Here is a 19,400-nt window from a genome sequence, read left to right on the forward strand (position 1 = left end):
TCGCCCGGGCCGGCTGCCCCCGTCACGCCCCTCTTGCAGGTGGGGAAACTGAGGCATGGGCACGCATCCCTCCGGGCTGCACCTCTCTGATCCCTCTGCATCCGCCCCGGAGTCACCCAGCAACCACACATGGAGGACTAATTAATTAACACAATTAAGCTTTCGGAACCCGGGGCTGAAACCCGGGGGCTTGCAGAGAAAAGCCGCGGGGACACGACACCGAGTGAGGCAATGTGTGTCACGTCCGACCCACGCGTGTCCGCGGGGAAGGAGGGCAAAGCCACCTTCCCAGAGGCTTAACTCTTCCCTTGCTGGCCGTCTCGGGGTCCCGAGTTTCAGTGTTAAGATCTCAGCCTCATCCATCACGGAGTTAAAAAAAATTCGAGAGGGAAACCAATACAGACAAACACATCAAGACTCAGGAGTGGCGACCCTTGGAAAAGGCAGAGTCCAGCCAGATATGAATCATTTTTCTTTGCATAGTTTAAAGGAATTACTAGTGATATGCACGGCTGTCACTGCAAACTACATTTATGGATTTGCAAGTCATTTCCATAAATCAGCTGCATTGGATCCATCAGAAGAGCAGAGCCTGGCGTCGGTGCGAAGATGATGGAGCTCTCTTTGAGCGTATAATGAAGTGTTCCAAGGGCTGCAGTTATTTTTCTGCTTGTTAAGGATTTTTTTTTTTTGAAGGGGGAGGGGGGCCTTTTCGAATTTGATTTTAAATTAAAACGTCGCCAAGAGATGTTTTATTGGTGATCACCCTTATGATAAATTTATGCTTCAATAATTACTTTTCACGGGATATCGATTTCCTCTGCAAAAGCCTTTCTCCCTCCTTCCCAACCCCTGTCTCCCATTTCCCGAACAAGACAGTGCTCCCCTACTGCCTCTGTCTCCCCCCCGGGGATGGCTCCGCAGGCAGAAACACGAATGGGACAGGGGCAATCGAGTGGTCAGGTCAAGGAAGGGAGCAGGGATTTCACACATGAGCAGTCCAGTGTCTGGAGGAGCCCCTGAAGCCCCCCAGGCCCTTCCCAGGTTTAGCGGGCCCATGGATGGTGGTGGGAACTTTCCCGACTTAGTGGGGTCCCTCAGAGGGATGGAGGAACCTCCGAGGCAGCAGCAAAGCCCCCCATGCTCTGAGTTGTCCTGATTGCTGGGGAGATTGGCTACTGCTCCACGGCACCCCCGCCTCTCCCTCCCCTGAATCCGGAGCAAACCTCGTGGTGAGAGCGTGCAGCTGGTCACAGCAGCCTGCAAAGCAGGGGTCCCTGTGCCCCCGTCCTCTGGCACAGGAGTGGGAGGCTGCCTCGTCCCGCGGTGCCCCCAGGGCTCACACTTGCCCCGGCTGCAGGGGAGTCCCCACGCGCTCTCTGGTGCCTGGCCTGGGGAGGGAGCACAGAGTGGCCCATGGCAGAGGGGAGGGCTCGCTTCACCGGGGCCATAACCCTCAGGAGCAGAAGTGCTGAGAATGGTGCCCCAACCTGCAAACACATCCCCTGCCAAGGAGCCAGCTGCCCCCTCCATGCCACCCCCAGCAGACATGGCCTCACCAACACCAGTCCTGCTTCTCTATCCTCACAGACCCACTACCCCACTGCTGGAAAAACGCTCAGGGCAGTCAAGCATGGACATTCAGGGAGTTCAGGGCATTCAGTCCAGAGGGTCCATAATGGTTTCACAGCCCAAAGCAATGCCAAGGCCACACTGAACTACCACAAGCTTATTGCCTAAATGTTCCTTATCTTCAAAAACATTAATATTATAGCCAAACTGGAGTTTTCCAGGATGCTGAAATTATTCCAATATATCACTTTGGATCTGTCCTTTCCTGACAAGGCCAATATTCCTCTCAATTCTCCCCAGTCCGTTTATTATGGAGATAACCTTTCCCTTGGAAGGGACTCACACCTCGCTCAGAGATCAGAGCAGTGAGAACAGGAGACCACAGAACACAGAAATCTGGAGCCTGTACTTGCTCCCTCAGAGGACAGTTTTCTGCTTTCACAGTTTTCTGCTCTTTACACTAGTAGCTGGCTGCTATTCTCCTTTCACTTAAAAAAAAAAAATGTTCCTTTCCTTGGGAACAGGAACATGGTATTTGGTGGGAAAGTGTTGTGACTGTGATTTCAAGTCTTGCTGGCTGTGGAGAGGCCAGTTATCTGTAAATGCTGGCCCACACACAGGAGTTTATGGGTGTTGGCAGCTCATGTCCTAGCCCCCACAGGAAAAAATTCAGGTATTACCACGTGAATGGATCATCTCACCCCCTACTACAACTGCTACTATTCATTATTATTATTATTATTACTATTATGATTTTAAAGCAGTGGATTAGACTAATGAACAGCATGGTCCCCATTACCAAACCTCAACATCAAACCCAAGTGCTCCAGCACCCAGTCAGGGCAGGGTTAACCATGGCCCATGCACTGAGGGTGAGGGGACGCCTGTGACCATAGCCAGAAAAGCTGTGGTGGGGACCCAGGGCACCCTGCAGACCCCTGCCTTGCCTGGTCTGGCCTTGTAGCAAGGCCAGGGGATGCAGCACGTACCCTTGGCCAGGTGTGGTGTCCCTTCCACTGGGCACAGGAAGGAACACTGCTTTTTTGGTTCCTCTGGTGTGTCTACAGTAATTATTAGTTTTTGTGCAGCTGGGGCCACTCATTGCTTCCCAAAATCCCATGCACTGGCAAAGATGGAGCCACCACGGTATTGACATGGGGAGAAACTGGAGAGCTTCAAATCCATCACAGAGACTAGAGCAAAAACTGGATCCAGTAGCAGTTGGAGAGGAGGGATAGATGGGCTGCCCTGTCCCATTGCCTCTCCCCTCAGTGTTGTCAAACCTGTAGGCCTCTGCCTTCGGCAAGGCTCAAAGTGTCTCTGTCCTGCACCAGGTACTTCCTGGGCAGGGCAGGGCAGGGCGAGTCGAAGGGCCCCCAGTTCTGGCTGCCCACAATTACGGTGCGTTAACCTGGCTGTTAATTGTCCTGCCTTCTCGGGGTCCCACTTCGAGGCCACCGCTTCTCCAACTCAACTCACCACATCTTACGACACACCCATGGTCATCCCAATGCCTCTTTGCCCAGGACAGTGGAAAAGGGAGCCAGGATGAGGGTTGTGAGGGCTGTGAGGGCTGTGAGGCCTGAGGGGTGTGAGGAGTGTGAGGGGTGTGAGGGCTGTGAGGCCTGAGGGGTGTGAGGAGTGTGAGGGGTGTGAGGGGTGTGAGGAGCGTGAGGGGTGTGAGGAGTGTGAGGGGCGTGAGGGCTGTGAGGAGTGTGAGGAGTGTGAGGAGTGTGAGGAGTGTGAGGGCTGTGAGGAGTGTAAGGGCTGTGAGGAGTGTGAGGGGTGTGAGGAGTGTGAGGAGTGTGAGGAGTGTAAGGGCTGTGAGGGGTGTGAGGCTGTGAGGGCTGTGAGGGCTGTGAGGGCTGTGAGGGCTGTGACGGGTGTGAAGGCTGTGAGGGCTGTGAGGGCTGTGACGGGTGTGAGGGCTGTGAGGGCTGTGAGGGCTGTGACGGTGTGAGGGCTGCGAGGAGAGCCGTTTTCCGCCGGAGCCACCGGAGCCGCTTTCCCGGCTCTTTGAGCCCGGCGCTCAAAGCTTAGGCGAGGGGGACCTCTGCAGGCGGCACCGGCACCCGGCCCCCAAAACACGGCCGGCACCCCCCGTGTGGGACTGAACAGGGCGTGCTGCCTCCTGCCAAGCGGTTTTAATAAGGGGAAAAGCCCTTCTAAAAGTTTAAAGGTGAAAAGAGGAAGGGTTGTGTGAGCAAACCCCCCCGTGGCATTCCTTTTCCTGTGAGGTGAGCAGTCACTTCACATCCCACAGAGAAATCAAGTCATGCTTTCCAGGGCTTGTGACATTACCAACGTCACCGTGTGAAGAAGCATATTGTCCCCCCGTATCAGGACCTGAGGAAACAGGATGCTACCACAGTAATGCAGTTTGAAGGGTGAAACCCATCCCCTGGTTCACAGTCATTTTGGAGAGGATTGCCAATTAAAACAAAGTGACACCTGTGCCACAGATCTTGTGGAGAGGATGGAAGGTGAAAACCAGGCACAGGGTTAGACGTGATCTGACGCGTCTCAGAAACAGTGAAGTGACACAAAAGCAAGCAGGTCTTCCTAGTCGATCCAATGAATGCCCCTGAGACCCTGTCCTCCCAAATTTAAATGTCTCACTGAATTTCAGCCAAAACTGGACTAGCGACATGACAAGTAAATTTAGTCCTTGGGTGTTTCAAACCCTGCTGCCATCGGGAACTGATATTTGGAGCACTCCCTGCTGTGTATACAGTTCCTTTATAGCCAGGGTCACCTCTGGCAGAAACTCTCCTGCCTCCTGCTTCACCCCCAGAAGCAAGAGGGTTGCAGAGTCCCCAGGTCACTGCCTGTCAACTGACAGGACTTCACACGTGGAATGAGCCCTCCTTTGTATATGTCCAGTCCCAATTTGCCAGCTGCTTGTGACAGTGTCCCCCCTTCACTGCTCACAGGATGTTCTGTGCCCAGCTCTGAGGCTGGCAGAGCTGGCAGCATAAAGTACTACATATGTACTGGTGGACACTCCCCAGGTTATTTTCTGCTCTCACTTTCATGGGCAGCATTCACAGCCCAGGTATTAGCCCTGCCTCAAGAGGACACAAATGAGTATTACAATCCCATGAGTAATTAATTAGAAAACTAATAATATTTTGAAGGAAAATATAATGCTTAACAGCAGGTTGTTTGTTTGTTTTTATCGCTGTTGTTTGTTTATTTATGCCTGGAGAGTAGGGAGTATCACAAGTCACGTTCCTTTATGCTCATGCTGACAGCTCCCCCCGGTGTCCTGTGCTTGCACATCTTTCACACAGACTTCCTTATCCATGCCAGGAATGCTTCGTTGAGTGTTAGAGTAGAGCCACACTCTTCTTGGGGTATTGGGAAAGACAAAAGGCCAGTAGATACAAGGAGTGACAGACACGTTGCATCAAAGAAAACTGTGATTAATTATAAGAGAAAGAAACTTTCCACATGAAGGATCCCATGATACTGGACCAGAGATCCAACTTTGAAGTCACTAACCATGTCAACATTCAAGGGTTTACTGAACTGAGAAACCTGCCCTAGCAGCAGTGAGCCCTGCTCCTCAGAGAGAGAGCTCAATCAGAGATCACCCCAAAGCGAGAAGAAATAATAATCAACTGATATCTTGGTTCTGCCACCAGGACCTCCTATTTCATTTAACTGATGTGCATGGGTGAGACATTTAGGGCTGGGCTCTGAAGTACCTCACTTTGGAGTGGTGACAAGCCTCCCCCTCAAAACCCTCTTGCAATGGCTTTGGTGGTAAGAAAGTTGAAGGAGTGGTAAGGTCTCTGGGGGAAACTTCCCAGCCTTTCTACCCTCTTTCTACTGTGTTGGAGCCTTGATTTTGGTACCTTCTCTAGGCTCCCCTTTACAGCAGGGAAGATGAGAATTATGTTCCAGACATGGCTGGAAAGAAAGGGTTTGGACAGGAGATTTTCAAGGGAGAAACAGGTCAGGTATTCCACACCTGCAAACATGGCTGGAGCCTGCATGCACTGCACAGGCTGAGCCTTGCTCCTCTCTTAGCTGGTGTCCCCAAAGCAAGGCACAAGAGCTCAGCAATACTTTCTGAAAGGTGTCCTGCTCAGTGCCCTGGCAGAGACTGCATGTGAGGCCCTCTTGGTGTCTTTGGCTGGCCCTGAGAGCCCTCAGGACTGGGCCAGAAGGAGGCCTGCTCAGGCACAGCATGCAACGTGAGCTCTGTGCCAGAGCAGCCCCTCGGGTGCTCACCCTGCCAGGACAGGACCAGGGCTTTCCACGCAGTTTCCTGATGGGTGTGGGTCTGGCACATGCTGGGCACAGGAGTCCATTCACAAGCTCTGGCAAATGCCTACCTAGTTCTTCATTTTTTTTCCAGGCCTTGGCTCTCAACCAAGGCAGGAATCTCCCTTCAAAGGAATAGTGCTCAAGGAAAAAAAAAAAAAAAATCAATTTCTTAGCCAGTTATACAGAAGGCAAATAGCTCATACCAGCCCCGAGATAGTGGAGTTCATCTCATATTCTTCTTCATCTGCAATGCTCAAAAAAAACAAAACCCTGATGTTCTGATTTTGATGAAGTACTCCACCATGACTGCTAATTGTTTTGCCATTAGTCCTTGCTTTTGAAAGTAAAGCTGGATTTTGTTGGAATAGCACTGCAAATCTATCAGGGTCAAGAGATGTGCCTTGCTAGCAGCAAGAAGGTGCAGAGAAATAGATTATGGGTATGTGCTAACTTTTCAGATTATTGGAAAATATCCCAGTGAAGTTATCTTGTCCCTGCTGCAGACACAGGCTCTGAATATTGCTTGTCTTTGCCTGGCAGCAAGAGAGAGCATCAGCAGCATCTGTTGGCAGCAGAGGGGATGCAGCCATGAGAGGTGGGTGCTCACTGTCCCAGGGAATCTTCTCACTCCGTTTTCTTTGCATAAGCCTAAAATTATCCAGTTCTAATTGATGGGAAGAACAGAGAGTTTGAAAAGCTGTGTCTTATTAAGAAAGTTTATTCTCCTTTTTCTTAGAGCTAATAAGCAGCTGCCCTAACCAAGGCAGGTGGAGAAAGGTTTCATGGTGACGTGAGTAAGAGAGACAAAAAGGTGTGTCAGAAGAGGATTAGTTGGAGCAGAGCCTGCCTCCAAGCAAGACAGAGGGCGAGGCGACCTTGCAAAGCCTGTCTGGGCCATTTTCTCGAGCTCTGGGAAGAAGACTGTAAAGGCAGTAGTGACACAGGAGAGCTGCATTCAGAGTGGAAATTAATTTTGCTGCAATGCCTGCTGTTGCAGCAACGGCTGTCTAGCCTTGAAATCCTAAAATCCCCCAGCTGTCCCCAGCCCTAGGGAGCATGAGCAAGTCAAATGGAGGCTTTTTCATACCAGGAGGGCCCTTGCTCTGTGGCCTACTGGGAAGTGTAGTTCAGTGCCTGCATAGCCATTTCAGGGCAGCCTTTGCTCCCTCTGGTTAGCAGAGCCTGAGGTTTGAGAGCAAGGAGTTTTGTGGGGCAAGGCTGAGATGGCTCCTTGGGCTCATTTGCTCCTTGCTTCAGTTGACCATCCTTCTCTGGAGTGTGGGATCATGAGATATTCCCTCTTTGCTAGAATGTCTGAAGGGAAGAGCTGCAGGATGTCCTTTCTAGGATGCTGTTCCGCAACCCCAGCAGAGAAAGGCAATCTTGGTGGTGAGGGGCTTGCCAAATCCTGCCCATAGTAGAAATAAGGGTGGTCACAAGCAAACAGGAGACATAGCTGGAAATAAGGCATGTGGACAAAGGTTGTCCTGAACAGGGAGTGTCCAGGGCTGCTACCCTGAGCTTGTGCTTGCCTGCCCCACAGAGTCATGAAGTTAGTTCAGCCTCACTCAGGGAAAGGCTCACACTGGCACATCATGGGAACAAGAATGAGAACAGTCCTTTAAACACTGCAGACTAGGCTAGTGAGGGGCAGGGCTAGCAGGGGCCATTTGGGGTTCAAATGTTGCAGAAAAGCTCAAAAACTGCAAGAGAAGAGGAGAGAAGGAAAGACCTGGCCAACCACTCACAGACACTGCATGTGACCAGGTAAGTAACCCTGGCAAAGCCAGCAAACTTCCAGCATCTGGCAAAAAAAAAAAAAAAAAAAAAAAAAAAAAAAAAAAAAAAAAAAAAAAAATTTGGGTTTGCACACTCTTGAGTCTGGGGCATATCTTGAAGAACATGAGACTGGATGGGTTTGGGGGTGTTTAATCCAAAATGGAGAATTTGAACTTTCTGCATTTCTTCCTGTGACTTTTTTTATTTCCACCAAAGTTTTCTTTCTTTCAGTAAGGAGATGTGAGTTCCATCCAGTCTGCACCTCCCCATTTTCCTCCTCAAAATAATAAGCCTCATTTGCTAAAGGCACTATAAGGATATTAAGTGAAAATGAATTAAGTTTAATTCAATTGTTATTTTAGGAGCTTTGCCTCGTCAGGGTTTTGCAAAGCTTCATTCTTCCTCTTGCTGGAGACCAGCTTTAACACGCCCCTGCTGAGATGTTGCTGCAAGCCACGAACCCATCACACTGGGAGTTTTACTTAATGCTTAGGGTTGGATTTTATTTTGCTTAAATGTCAGAGTCTGTCTGCCATGCTGCTGGGAGAGAGGGAAGAACCAGAGACTGGTTAGCTCAAGTCCATCATATGCAGCTTAGAAATAAAATTAATTGTCTGGCTGGTGATTTCTCAGGCAAAATCCCAGCACTTCTTTGCCCAGAAAGCACCACGTCACTGCTGCCCTGCTTCAGAGAGGCTTCACCTGCTCATTGCATTAGGTCTCATCTGGATCTTCTCCACCTGCTGCGGTACCCTTTGGATCACCAGCACATGAGGGTGGAAGCTACTGGGTTGGGAAGAGCTGGGGAAGGATTAGTCTGCATCTGCAGAGCACTCATTTCACCTGCTCTTCACTCTTTAGATTGCCTTTAAATGCAATGCAAAAACCCTGAGCTGCATTGGGGCCTGCTCTGGTCAGGAACCACTCCCTCATCCCCAGTGAGCCATCAGCTCCACTCAAGACAGGGAGAAGCTTTGAAAAGGGGGGAAAGAAAGAGAAGAGAAGGCAGTGACAGAGGGACCTGAACTATCCTAGGGCTGATGGCCATGGCTTGGCTATGTGGGCAGGCAGGCTGCTGTGTGCCTGTAACCACCTGGGCATTTAGAGAAAATTCACAGCCTTGCACAGGACTGGGGCATGAGGGAGAACGTGACCCTGAGGGGTGAGAAGAAGAGGGCCTCAGACTCCCCCAAAGCCCAGCAAAATGACATTTCAGAGGAGGTGTCAGCTTCTGTAGCTTGTACAGTGGAGCTGTAAGATCCAGCACACCGCTCCTCCCTCTCATCTCTGGTTTCTATAGCAGAGAAGCAGAAGGGAGGACAAGACCCCAAAGATAACAACCCACACAGAGTGCTGGGGTAGCTCACTGTCAGCAGCAGCAAGCAGAAGGAGGGAGCACTCAGAGCAGGGTTCTCCCATCCCCTAACCTTGCTGAGAGCCAGCACCCAGGATTTATGGAAGAAAAGCTTGGAAGTGACCTCTGATCCACTCCAGCACCAAGCGCGGACTCAGATGGCATTACAGCTTGATGTACAGCCAGCGGGTCTGCCGGGCAGTCTCCTGTGAGCGATGGCTTGCGATATTTCTGGAGTTTATACCTAGCTCTCCAGCTCGATGGGCTTTCTGGGTATGATTTGTGCCATGTGTAGCTCTATAAATATTGAGCTCAGAGAATTATATATGGCGACAGCCCTACAGCACTCCCGGTGATATATCCCTGCGTTTGCAGTTGTAGGCGAATAATTTTAGTTTGAGTGGTGTGGCAATGAGAACAAGGAGGAAGTAAAATAAAAGGGTAATTCGAGTCCAAGTGAATGGCAGGGAGCATGCGTGAGGCTTCAAAGCCTCTCCCACCAATCACTCAGGGAACTGACAGCCAGGATAATTTCCCAAATTAGTTACCTTATCCCTGAGTGCTGCTGTCTGCAAAATTAAGATAACACCACTTTGCTGAAAGGTTGTGTTATAAGAGGGCAAAGAAGGAGCAGGGGACAAGGCTAGTGCTCCAAGGGCAGGGTCAGACCCTCCCTGCTGGGTTATTCCTCAGGTTGGAGCATAAGGAGAACCTTGGAGTTGCTCATCACTCAATTCCCTGGAAAGCTGTAGCAGAACTGTTCTGGGAAATCCTCATGACAAGCAGCTTGCAGGCCACCATGTAATGTGGGTACAGAGGTTTTTTCTGCTGTAAATTTGGGTATTGCTTAACTAATTTGGGATTGCTGCAGTCCAAGAGTTGCTTCCCCACCTATATATCCCAAGCATTCCCTCCCTCTGGCCAAGAGATGGGCAGAGATGTCTCAGATCTGTGCAGTCATTTATCCCATTCAGGCAGGTACCATCAGGGCCTCAGAACAAACTTCTTAATGTGATGTGGAAATGGCCAAATGCCATTTCTCCAGAAAAACCAATTCCAGAAAAAAATTGAGGCCAGGTTTCATGCCATGTCCCATTTATTATGATGCTTCAAGATGATCAGGTGCTTGTGTCCGTGCCAGGCTGGCCATGCAGGTGGGTTCTCTAAACCAGGCTGATAGGTTCAGAAAACCCAGCTTAAACCAGCAAAATTAATATTTTGCACCTTGGTGTCAGAGCTTCCATGGGAAGGGCCCATCCCTCAGCCCTGCACTCCCCCGCTGCAGGTGACAGGGAGTGTCTGGGTGACTGAGCTCTATGTCCCTAAATGGGAAAACTGAGAAATTAATCTTCAATTGTGAAAAACGTAAGTGAACAACCATCTGAGGAATGGGATTATAAGGGAAGGGAAAAGGACTGGATGGACCCAGTCTGCTAACACACTTTCCTACAGCAACCAGTTCGCAGCAATGTGTCTCGGGGTACCCATTCCAGTTCCAACGCCTTAATGGGCCCATTATATTTACATTTTCATCACTGTACTGTTGCAGACCTGGACTACCCATGGTTCCTAGAAATTCAGTTTGCTAGTCCAGTGTCAATTAATAACCCCAGCAAGAGACTAATGCAAAGGAGCTGAGTCTCCTGGGAAATCCACATGTTCAGCTCCCTCATAACCACCTAAGGGCAAAGACATGGTCCTGTCAGAGCATTGGATGAGCAAGCATCAGGCCAGGAGTAGGAGAGACCATTTACAAGGAGCTGGAGTGGTTCCCTCTGATTTTGTAGAGATGAAAGGTCAACAGAAGGCAATAACCCTTCTCGGTGGCTTTATAACAAGACATACTGCAGCTGTTTGCAATCACAGCTATTGCAGACACAAAGGATGTGAGAATTGATCTGATTTCTTCCTCCAGAAAAGATTTAAGATACATGATAAGAAAACCTACTTCCACAGAAAGCTGTTGCTTTAACCTTGAAAAGACAAAAAAGGCTCAATGAGTTCAGGATTTGACACAAAACAATTTGGGGTTAAAGTTGCAACTTCTAAACATGCTAGAAGCCTGGAATTTATGGGTAGGTTGTCCATCACAGGGCCCCTTTAGCCAAATATTGATATCCTCATAGGATATTTGCTACAAGTCAAGAAAGAGGAATCTGAAGCACAAACTAAGGGTCAAACATGTTGTGCCTGGGAGATCCAGTAGGTCAGATGAATAGTTAGAATGATCTGCTGTGGCCACAAAACATATTAATCTCTCAACCACATGAGTCACTCGAACATTTCATATCCCTTCCTCCATTTCTGGATGACTTGGCCACCTGGGGAGACCTAGCAAAGCCTGGCTCCAAGCCATGTGGTTCTGGAAGATGAGACCTGCATACCAAAGCCAGTGCCCTAGCATAGACAACACAGACTTTCTTGATTGTAGCCCTGAGCATTTTCTTGCAATGTTGCTGCCTGCTTTGGTGGAGTGACTCGATCCTACTGCAGGAGTAATGTTCCCTGGACTTCTTTTGCAGGCACATGAGGGACCTCCCGTGAGCTGCAGCAAGCAGCAGAGCATCAGAGAGCCACTGGTCTTTGCACTAGTATCCTGTAGAGGAGGTTGTCCTGCTGCTGGGAGCTTCTCAGCTTCATGATGCCACGGCCTGGTGCAGGATGTAGCTAGACAAAGGCACCCTGCAGGCAGCACCTTCTCATCCATTCTCCTGGCTCCCCACTTGGTAGTACCCATCTCTTCCCTTATATCAGCCAGAGGGGCTGATCTCCCCTGATAAAGACCATCTCTTTAACCTGTTTTGTGCCATGAACAGCCTGATTCTTTAACTGCTGAGCCCTCTCTCTTTCACCTCTTGTTGTCTGTACTGGTGATATTTTTCTCCAAGAAAAAAGGCTGGCAGCTGCTGAGCTACCACTGTCTCCCTTTGTCCTCCAACTGCACTGATAATTCATGTGAGACTACATTTTACCCTTACCTGAAGCAGCCAAATACACCTGTGAGGAGAAGTTAGCTGTGAGGAGAAATTAGCTGCTTCAGTGGCACAGCTCAGTTGTTTAGGAGATTCCCAGTGCCTCCAGGAAAAAGAAGTAAATGAGGCAGCTCACTCAGCAAGTGTCCTCCCCAAGGAGCATGGCTCAGTGCTCTGCTCTCCTGCAACCCCACCAGAACTGACGGCTGTGCCAAGCAAGGTTCACCAGCTTTTCTATTTTGTACATCAGTAAGCAGTCTCAGCATCACCCGAAATGTCTGGCCCAGCCATGGCTGGGGTAGGGGGTAAAAGTGGAGCCTGGCTCCCTGCATGCTCACCTAGCCCCCAAAATAGCCCTTTTCTCCTCAGCACTGGCAGGTCTCAGTTGGACAGAGAGAGAAGGGTCACCTGTGATGACCCATCCAGGACATCCATCACTCAAGTGTTGGCCAGTGTGAAACCCACATTCAGATCCCCATACCAGTCTGGCTGGGCCTGCTGTCAGCTCTCCTCTGCCCCAGGGAAATCCCATTTGGGGCCATGAGGAGAACACAGGCATGGAGGACAGAGGTCAGCCTGACCTTGAGGAGGGCCAAGAGAGTGGCCAAGACTGGACCAACGAGGACAAAACCTATTGGGCAAAGAAGAGAAAGTTCACAGTTGGTAGACCGTCCAGAGAATGTTTATCCCAAATTTCAACATATCTTTTTAGATAATTTTGGCCTCTGCCCTCTGGGCACAATTTCACTAGTAAGTGCTCTGTGGAATAAATGCCAAGTGACAGTGAAACACAAATAATCCCTCCTCATAAAGAATTCCTTTTCTGGTGAATACTGGGCTATAAATGCAGCTTTAAAAAGCAATAACTTGTTAAACTGACACACACAGACACACACAAGCAGACCCCATTAAAGTCATTTGATGCAAGCCAGGAAAAAGTGCCTCTAAATCACATAATTATTTTAAGAGACAAAGACATTTGCTCAAACTGGTTCGAATCACCTTTGGGGAGGGAGGAGAGAAGGTTTGTGTCTGCACCATTAAGTGCTTTGAGTTCCTGCAGCTCACTCCAGACTCTTGTTTTAATAGCATTAAACATATGAATATGTGATAATAAAATACAGGTGGTTTCTTGAGCTTTATTGACTTTGTTTGTCACAAAGACAAAAATCATTGTTTCATTATTTATCTGCTTGAGTATTTCACAAGGTTGTTTTTTTTTTTTTTTTCTTTTGATGAATGCAAGCAGCCTCTTGGCTGTCCTAGAGAGCTGTTGCAGGCACCTGTTTTGATCAAAGCTCATCCCTCTGCTTAAAAATCCCAGCTGCTTGTCCTCGGTATTTACTGCACTCCATGAGCCAGGAGGTAGAGGTGTGTAGCTAGGAGAGGGATGGAGCCAGACCCCTTTCTCCATGCCGTGCTGGAGGTCAGAGAGTCGAGGGCCTCTTGGTGTGGCTGCAACCCACCACAGTGGCCCTGCCCACGTCACACTCCCTGTCCTGGCACTGCCCTGTGCACCCAAACATCCCACAATTTACCCAGCACATGAAACATCAGCACATGGGAGATCCTATGGAAAGTCTCGCTTCCTAATCCCAGTGGGGAATACTAAATAGAGGGGAGACCATCTCTTGAATTTCTCAGGGCTGGAATTTTTTTAAGAAAAAAGCGTGTAGGGACATGGGTTAGTGGTGGACCTGGCACTGTTAGGTTAAAAGTTGGACTCCATGATCTGTGAAGTCTTTTCCAACCTACATTTTTCTGACTGTATGTCCATTTCAGGGGCAGGCTGCGTCTCCAAGGATGCGCTCGGGGCTGGGCTTGGCTACCCTTCATCCTCAGCAGCCCAGTGCTCCCAGTCTGAACCATTGGCTGGTTTGCCTGGGGCTCAGCTGCCCGTGGTCACCCCCAGCCTGTGCCCTGGGCGGGGGCACGGGCGTGTGGCCGCGGCCTGCGGGGACGAGCCGAGCGCTCGCCAGGCGCTCCCTGACCCCTAGATGGAGCTCGGTGCCCGCCGATCGCTCCCGGGCGGCCCGGGGGCGGGCAGGGATGTCCCGGGCACCTTCCCCCCTCACGGCACGGGGCGGAGGAGAGGGGCAGGGTGTGCAACCCAGTCGTGCTTGTCTAACTCCCCATGGGTGCTGACCTCTGGCCTGAGAGGCTGTCACCAGGACAGTGTTTCACGTCGTGCTGTTCTGGCCAGCTCTGCGGGTCACCGTTCACCAGGGTCGCCTGTGAAGGAGCAGTGCCATGCATTTTGGGAGAAACACACATAGTTTTGACCCCTATGTGCATCAGAGCACTTGTGATAAGGGTTATCTTGCTCTAGACCCTATCCTATGGGGGAAACCAGAGAGCCAAGCGTCCCTCTCGGTCTGCTGCAGGGAGATTTGAGGTTCTTTGGCTCCCATCCAGGAAACACCCATAGGGCTTTAAAATAATGGCAAATTAAGGGAGGTTTCTGAGACTGAAGGGAGGGACAGGACACAAGGAAGGAAAAAAAGGCCATGGGGTGAGTTCTACGCAAGGCAGCATCTCTAGAAATACCAAGCAATACTCACCCTGTCACCCCTACCCCATCTCTCGTGTGAGGGGATCTCCACTCCTCTTATCCCACCATAGCCAGTTTAGGCCAAGCCATCAGCAACAGTTGGAGTTTTGTCCAGGAAAGGGAGTGAGGCTGGAGTAACCTCCTGCAATCCCACTTGTCTGCAGGGAAGGGAGAGAAAACGGTTCCTGAGACGCAGATGTTCAGCAACAGGACATAGTTCCTCACTCCTCACTTCTTTTGGCAGTGCCTGTGGCCACAAGGTCCCTTAGGAAATCCTTTCCTCTGGATGATATTACAGGTGTGTCTCTGCCTGTCTCTGTGTTTTCCCTGCCACGGCTGTGGTGTGTTTCCCCAGGGACTGGCACACACGTGCACCCTGGGGTCCCAGCAGGGGATCTGCTGCTGTCTCCTGACTGCTACAGGTCTGGCTTCTGCCTGTGGTGTGTGAGATGGCCCTGCTCAGATCCTCAGATCTCCAAAGGACCAGGTCTGGAGGGAAAGTGCATGGGAACAGTGGTGGGTACACCAACAGATGTCTGGTGCCTTGCTCCACAGAGAGCATACTCTGCTTTACATCCCACCTCCTGCCTCTGGATGTGGTGGTATGAGCCACAGCAACTGCAGGTTTCAGACCTGTCATAACAACTGATAAGGTTACAACATTTGTTTTCACTCCATCCCAAAGTGAAAGCCAGACCTTTTCAAGCATTTCTGTGTGAATGGGAGTGAGTGGGAAATGCCCCTGCCACATCTCCCTCACTTGCCCCTGCCAGTGGCTAAGTCAGTGGTCAGGGTGCCTGGGACATGTCCCTCTGTGGCTGCAGGTGTCCCTCCAAAGGCAGTGGAGCACAGCCCAACAGTGCTGTAAATGCATATAAAACTTCCTGGAGCCTAATCCTGGAAGGAAGGAAGTGCTCTGGATACAGCCCAGCAGTTCCCACCATGCTCCACCACTGTGTCACCGTGGGATGCCATAGGACTGCCATTTCAGCAGCAGTCCCATGCTGTGACATCTCCAGGCCCTGCAAGACCCTCCAGTGCATGCCACTAGTGCAGGGCCAGGCAAGTTGGGTATAGCCCCTGCGTGAGAACAGCCCTCCTCTGCCCAAGCCAGGCTCCCACTGGACCAGGACCCCAAGGTGTCCCTCACTGCTCACCCTCAAACCCCACTAGCCTGCAGACTTGGTGCCTTTTCTCTGCAGTTCTCAAAAGAGCAGCCTTGTGATACACCATGGCTCCCCAGGACCTGCTGGCCTTTATTCTCTCCTCCCTCGGCCTGACCTCAGAGGACACCCACACCTCTTCCCCAGGCTCTCCTGTGGAAACAGCCAGATTGGCTGGGAGAGGGAGAGCGCAGAGGCCTGGCCACAACTCAGTGCACTTGTGATCACCTCCTCACCATGAGCCTGAGCAAGCCCCATGCCCACCTGTACCTCTTTCTTCCCCTTTGTCATCTTACAGGGGGAGATCTGGGCTCAAGCCCTGCCTTTCAGCACATTTATGTCCAACACACCTGATAGTCCAGGCTCAGTCTAACCTCCACTGAGCACTGGCATCACAAACTAGACACATCTAGATGGATGCCTAGAGAGGAAGAGTCTGGTGAGCCCTGACATGTGCCTAAAACCTCACAACAGCAGGTAAAAATTGCTAAACATAATGACTTTCCAAAAGTTTCCTCTGGCTGAGACAGGGAAGACCCTGGGAAACAAAGTTTTTCTCCATGTTTTCATCTATCCCCGTCTTAGTACCACTTCCTAACTGTAGTTTTAAAAAGTATATATTGATTGATACTTTTTAATCACTGCTTTGTTATTTTGAGACAGTTGCAGTCTAGGAAAGACAGACAGTTAACCGCAGTGCTCAGACCAGCGGGTTCACATTCTTTACAGGCAAGGAGAGAATGAGTTTTCCCAAGCTTTGCTCCTTCCTGCTCGAAAACCAGAGCATGGGGTCCTCAGTTCTGCCCATTTTATTTTTATCTTGAAAGCAGAAAGGCAAAGAACAGCTGAGCTGAGGGTAAGTACTGAACTTCCAGCCCCAGGGAAGCACAGGGCAGGGGATTCCAGCTCTCTGCAACAGGGGATTGCACACCAGCACACAGAGGTTTGGTGTGTGACCTGGACTTACAGAGCCAAAAGCTGCTGAGGCCAGCCCCATGCTTATCACAGCTAGCTGCAACAACAACAACAACAAAAGAAAAAAAAAAAAAAAAAAAAAAAAAAAAAAAGCAAACCCAAACAAAAACAGAAGGTAGGCAAAAATTATTTTCTACTCTTGGAAAAAATCAAGATTATTCTGGTGCTGTCAGAAAAAAAAAAAAAAAAAAAACCTAGCATAATTCTTTGAATACAGTTTTATGTGTGACTTGAATAAATGTATAGAATTAATTTAAAACTACCAGTAACAAAAAGTTTCTGATTATTGGAATGAATAGGGGGAAACACATCTTTCCTAATCTTGGATAAGTGCTGATCCATCAAACAAATTTCCTACTGTAACAGAGACAATGACAATAATTTAAGGAATATCAAAATCACAGTTAGCTGCACAAACAAAAGATCTGAAAAAAACCAAACTGGTGTGATGTTGTAACTCCAACAGAAGTTTGTCCTGATAATCTATATATTTGTGTGGTTTTTTTCTTCCCTTAATATTTGTTTAAAATAAACCTATCTTTTTCCCTCAAATTTTAGACCTTCTCATTTAGAAAATTTTCAACCAGGATAATTTGATAACTCCAAATGTTATTCCACAAACAGTTTTTAAACAAGTGGCCATCAAAGCTGACCGCTGCACAAAGAAATCAGTGTCACTCAGCCAGTCTGCTTCTGGCAAGGGGAAAAAAAAGATTAATTCAAAAAGTTCCAGCTGTCCCAGAACCCCAGAGAGGAATGGCTTTTTACTGTAACCCAAACAACTTTCAGCAAAGCCGTTTTCAGTTTTGTTGCTAAGTTGGTTGGGGTTTTTTACCCCATGTAGCCCCGAGTGCCTGTGAGTTGGCCTTGGCGGCGAGGAGGGGCTGTCTGCGCGGGGATGGGCTCCTGCTGCTGCCGTGCTGAGGCAGCAGCCCCGTTTTTACTCTTTTTTTTAGTGTGTTTGTTAATCAGGAGCACATTCAAAAACACCAATCAACAGTCTCAGTGAGATAATGAAAATTATCCTGCATATGGATGTTTGTGGGCTCAATGCCTCCTTTCATTATCAATTATAGAAACAATACGTGAGGACACGTACACTCACCTCAGTCTTTCTCCAGCAAATGCCACACACACGTGGCTCTCACTGATGCTGCTGCTGCAGCAGAAATAACTTAAAAGATATAACAAATGCCCCGTAGATGGGGTAATGCAGCCCAAGAAAAGCTGCATGTGGCACTCAAGTAGAAACTGGGGTGTGCACGTACTGCAGGGATCAACTTGGCTGGCCCGTGCCGAGCACAACTGCACGCTCTGCTCAGGGTGAAAGGCAAAGACCCTTCAGCCTTTTCCTGGGCCATCCCTCAGCAGAGAAAAACCAACTGATCCTTGTTTGGATGACTCATGTGCTCAACTAATTGGCTAAATGGGGGCCAGACCTCTGGTTCCCTCCTGCCCTCATTGTTTGCTGAGCTGGGACCAAACCCAGACAACCACAGTCCATCCCATGGGCTTCATCTCCTCCAGCTCCACACAGATGTTTCATACTCCAGTTGCTTATGCAAAGACAGTGTTTCCCCCCCTCCAGATTTCACCTTCAAAAGCTCAGCACATCCAACCCAAATGAATGATAGCTCTGGATCCCTGGCAGCGTTGTGGGTGAGAGAGATGAGCACAACCACAGCACGGTCCCCTGGGACACCCTGAGCCTTCAGCTTCAGGCAGGACACAGACCAAAGTCACTCTGCCTTGGTCTGTATTTCCTAGATACAGGCAAACACTAGAAAAACATTTCTCCCTGACTCCCATTTCATGTTTGGGATTTGCTTTATTTTGAGAGCGAAGGTAGGGGGAAATGACTTTCAAGGCATCTTAATGCAATTTTATTCCTGCTCCCAAATAAGTATAATACAAAAAATTAAATCAGCCTTCAATGTGATATGGATGGCCCCAGGATACAGCTGAGGTGATGTCAGTCTACAAAACATAACATTACGTGTCATTATTTCATGTCATTACTTATTGATTTAATTCCATCATATTTCAGACAACTTTTATTGTCTAGGTACAAATCATCATATTAATAACTGGAAGCACATATGCAGATATCAAAAACACCTTCTGCCACTAAACCAATTTTTAAAATGAATCCAAGAGAAATATTTTTTTAAGGGAAAACTCCTCCAGAAGCAATTTTTCTGGTGACAAGAAAGGCCAGGTAACTGTTTTTCTGGTTCCAATGTAAGATATATTCTTATTTCATATTGAGATTCCTTTTTTTACTTTTGATTTTTTTTTTTTTTTACAGGAAAGATTGTTTGGAAAAGGGGGAAGTCACCAGTTTTGAAAACAAGGTATAGCTAAATATTCTATCTAAACATATTCCCTCGAATGTGCATTATCATATCTTCACTGGGGAACATTTTGAATTATGAACTGAATAAAGTGGATATTATAAAATGGTTGTCTTAGAATTAAATTTTACAATATTGATGTGTCATAATAATAAAATAGAAAACAGTTTTAATATCAACAGTGATTATTATTATTATTATTATTATTATTATTATTATTATTATTATTATTATTATTATTTTGTGGTTGATGTTTTTTCCTATGCAGAAACCCTGAAACAAAAATAACCACTGCAACAAACTGCAAACCATTAAAGGTTCGTACACAGCAATGCCTCCTGAAATAGTTTAACTTAGTAGACAAAGTTGGGTGCATGTTAAATAATAAGCTTAATCAGAATTGAA

The 19,400-nt window shown here is 48.6% G+C and overlaps 1 long non-coding RNA gene across 1 annotated transcript; it reads left to right on the top strand.

Moving 5' to 3' along the window:
• Positions 1 to 15,873: 15,873 nt before the first annotated feature.
• LOC137478575 (uncharacterized) lies at positions 15,874 to 18,807 on the top strand. Its single transcript, XR_011001665.1, has 2 exons — positions 15,874 to 16,522; positions 18,707 to 18,807. It is a non-coding gene; the product is annotated as an uncharacterized lncRNA (long non-coding RNA).
• Positions 18,808 to 19,400: the final 593 nt, after the last annotated feature.

The sequence above is a fragment of the Anomalospiza imberbis genome, chromosome 8 (assembly GCF_031753505.1).
Source record: "Anomalospiza imberbis isolate Cuckoo-Finch-1a 21T00152 chromosome 8, ASM3175350v1, whole genome shotgun sequence".
Lineage (NCBI taxonomy): Eukaryota > Metazoa > Chordata > Aves > Passeriformes > Viduidae > Anomalospiza > Anomalospiza imberbis.